We start from the raw sequence: 4204 nt of genomic DNA, 5'->3' as shown, positions 1-4204 counted from the left end.
ACCGCCACCACCTCTCCTTCTCTGCTTAAACTTGCCGCCCAGTCGCCGGATCCCCGCAGCGCGCCTGCGCCATGGCGTCTACGGGGGCCGCTGAGGCTCGGCGCATCGCGTTTGTCGGTTGTTTCGACCAAAGACCAAAGACAGAAATCTATGATCTTTGGTTTCGACAGACCAGTTACTCCAGCATCGTGTCCAAAGATTATAGAGGAGCTCCTCTAGGATCTTTGATCGTGTCTTTACACCAGTTACTCCAAGTTGTCTGTCTTGAGACACACAATGCTGGAGTAACTCAGTGGGACAAGCAGCATCTCTGGAGATAACTAATGGATGATATTTCGGGTCGAGAACCTTCTCACCATCAAACTCTGAAGGGTCTCGACTGGAAACGTTACCCTTTGTTTCTATCCAGTGATGCTGCCTGTCCCACTGAGTTACTCCAGCTTTTTGTGTCTATCTTCGGTTTAAACCAGCATCTGCAGTTCCTTCCTACACATCTTATGTCTGTACTCAGATCCAGGCCCTCAGTGGATCCAATCGAAGAGGTGAAATTGAATCTAAATGAGAACATTAGAGAATGATTAGAGAAAAAATAGAGATTCGTACGATATTTTCATTCAAGCTAAAATCGACTTCTTTAAATGTTGATGAACTAAATAAACAATAAGAGAGACACACAGAGTGCTGGCGAGAGTAACTCAGTGGGTCAGGCAGCATCTCCAAGGGGACCACACTTCGGGTCTGGACCCTTCTTCAGACAAACAGTAATAAAGCTGAAGCCAGATAGAAGGCATCAAGGAACTTTGTAAAGGTTGTGAAAACGGGGCTGCCAACTCTCATGCATTGAGAATCACACATTTCCCCAAATTCTCACACTCTCACACTGATCACAAATTTCTCACGCTCTTGTCGTGAGAAATTCTGCGATCAACGAAAATTTCAAAACTAATTTCAACTGCATGGGTCGCGGGTGTTGGAGAGCCGGGGTTGAGGGAGGGATGGAAGCAGAAGCAGTGGCAGGGACAGATGCAGACGGGGAGCCGGGGCTGGCAAGTGTTTGCCAGGCTGGCGAGTCACTCGCTGCAGCCCCGGCCATGGAGCAGCCACAGTGCAAGAGTCCCGGGCCGTCGGAAGCGTTGCACCTCTGCCGTGAGAGTCTCTGTGCCGAATTCGCCCAGGTGACGAATGGTATGTTAGCTTTCATTGCAAAAGGATTTGAGTATAGGAGCAGAGAGGTTCTACTGCAGTTGTACAGGGTCTTGGTGAGACCACACCTGGAGTATTGCGTACAGTTTTGGTCTCCAAATCTGAGGAAGGACATTATTGCCATAGAGGGAGTGCAGAGACGGTTCACCAGGACTGATTCCTGGGATGTCAGGACTGTCTTATGAAGAAAGACTGGATAGACTTGGTTTATACTTTCTAGAATTTAGAAGATTGAGAGGGGATCTTATAGAAACTTACAAAATTCTTAAGGGGTTGGACAGGCTAGATGCAGGAAGATTGTTCCCGATGTTAGGGAAGTCCAGGACAAGGGGTCACAGCTTAAGGATAAGGGGGAAATCCTTTAAAACCGAGATGAGAAGAACATTTTTCACGCAGAGAGTGGTGAATCTCTGGAACTCTCTGCCACAGAGGGTAGTTGAGGCCAGTTCATTGGCTATATTTAAGAGGGAGTTAGATGTGGCCCTTGTGGCTAAGGGGATCAGGGGGTATGGAGAGAAGGCAGGTACAGGATACTGAGTTGGATGATCAGCCATGATCATATTGAATGGCGGTGCAGGCTCGAAGGGCCGAATGGCCTACTCCTGCACCTAATTTCTATGTTTCTATGTGACCGTGTGCTGAGTACCACTAATCATCTCCACTTACATGCACTAATTGCATACACCTTTAAAATCTATAACTTAGTCTTGAATATACAGAGCCTCCATTTCAACCTGGACATTTTCAAGCCTTTTCAGTAATTTTATTTTTCTCTTCGCTTCACTAAATGGTCAGACCTTTATTCGGACACATTTCTGGATACCCTAGCCCAAGGAAACATAAATACTGTATTTACCCAGCCTAGTCCCTGAGAACTTTGGATATTTTCATAAATTCACCTCTCATTCAGAAAGTAGTGTGCTCTCCTGACATGACAAACTAGCCATGCCAGAAATCAAAATGGTAAAACTCTGCTGCATTTCCTGCATCACATGTTCTTCCTTATTAACGTAGAATAACTCTACACCTTATTCCAGATATGGCTTCACCAGGAGTCTAAATAATTGGAGGAAGGCATCCTTACCTCTTAGAAACGTAGAAAATAGGTGCAGGAGGAGGCCATTCGGCCCTTCGAGCCAGCCACGCCATTCATTGTGATCATGGCTGATCATCCCCTATTAATAACCTACGCCTTCTCCCCATATCCCTCGACTCCACTAGCCCCTAGAGCTCTATCTAACTCTCTCTTAAATCCATCCAGTGACTTGGCCTGCAATGCCCTCTGTGGCAGGGAATTCCATAAATTCACAACTCTCTGGATGAAAAGGTTTTTCTCACCTCAGTCTTAAATGACCTCCCCTTTATTCTAAGACTGTGGCCCCTGGTTCTGGAATTCTTACGATATCTTAGTTCCAATCGCCAGCTTACCTGGCATATTAACTTTCAGTAAATTGTGTACAAGGACAAAGTCCCTGCGAACACCAGCAAGTTTTGATCTTACATTTTTGAAAGACTATTATACCTTTCTTTTCCAATTACATTCATCAGTCTTGTCTTTGTCCATTAACTTCGCTTTATTATGCACTCCGAACCTTGCTGCATCCATCTTCTGCCACTTAGCTTTGTATCATCCAGGATACGTTATTTATACCTGATCTCCTAATCTGAATAATTGATTTAGATTGTGAACAGCTGGGGCTAGACAACCAATTCCAGCATTTAAATGGAAGTAGTGTTTAAAAAAAAATCAAATTGGTTATTATTGCTTCATTATTGTCACTACGTACAGTTGAAAGCTTTTGTTTACATTCCATCCAATCAATACGGACCATTCTATACGAGTACAATCAAGCCGTACACAAGTACAACATGGAATGCAATGGGGCAGTGGGGGATAGGCATGATCTTCACTGGGCACTCAAAGTGACCTCCAGAGGCACAGTTTTCCTCATCCTCAGGTCAAGAGTCAAGAGTCAATTTAATTGTCATTTGGACCCCTAGAGGTCCAAACGAAATGCCGTTTCTGCAGCCATACATTACACACAAATAGACCCAGACACAACATAATTACATTTTACATAAACATCCATCACATAGCTGTGATGGAAGGCCAAAAAAAACTTCTCTTCAGCAGCAGCAGCAGCGCTCCTCCACCGCTCCAACCGCTCCGGACTCGGCCAGCCCCGCGACGGCGACGGTGAGTAGCACCTGAGTCCCCGGCTTCTTCCTGTTGGAGGCCGCTCCTCGTTGCGGCCTCAACGACAACGGAAACCCGACGAGAAAAAGGTCGGGTCTCCAGTGCAGGGAGAGATTTTAAAAAGTTTCCCCCCCCCTCCCACCCCACCCCCACCCCCCCCCCCCCCACACACACACCCAACAAAAAAATAACAAAAACTACATTAAAACACAGACAGAAAATAATAAAAACGCGGACAGACTGCAGAGGCCGCTGCTGGCGGAACAGGTGCACTCATGCAGTCATGTTCTGCACACAAACTTTATGCTGGACAAGCTCACAAATTCTAACTCTTTAGCTGAAGTATTTTGCGCCCTTTGTATCTTATGTTTAGTCAGGTGCCAATTTTTTTTCGGACCAGCAGATGGCAGACAGTATCTGCTATTAAGTGATATAGTTTAATTAATGCCCTGAAACTGCAAAAATAGACCTGGTGACATTCATACAAGTTGTATTAAGAATTTGTCACATCTGCTCAACCTTCCAGGTTGCAAGAATGCTGTAGGGTGATTTCACGAAACGTCACTGGGTCATAGGTTTTCACGCACGGAGCCACAAAATCCAACTGGGGTACAAACGTCACTTCCAGTACATGTTATTAATGCTAGAAACGCGTAGTTTCAAACCTGTTAAAAACCTTGAAAACGGATTGTTTTTGCGCTGTAAATAACTGTGCAAGTCGGGATGACCGTGAGACACAGTTATCCTACTTTAGAGTTCCAAAGATTAAGATAAATGAAGGTAAAGAGAAGAGAGAGCTGAAGG

Source organism: Leucoraja erinacea, chromosome 10 (assembly GCF_028641065.1).
Source record: "Leucoraja erinacea ecotype New England chromosome 10, Leri_hhj_1, whole genome shotgun sequence".
Classification (NCBI taxonomy): Eukaryota; Metazoa; Chordata; class Chondrichthyes; order Rajiformes; family Rajidae; genus Leucoraja; species Leucoraja erinaceus.
This window is presented reverse-complemented; position numbering follows the sequence as displayed.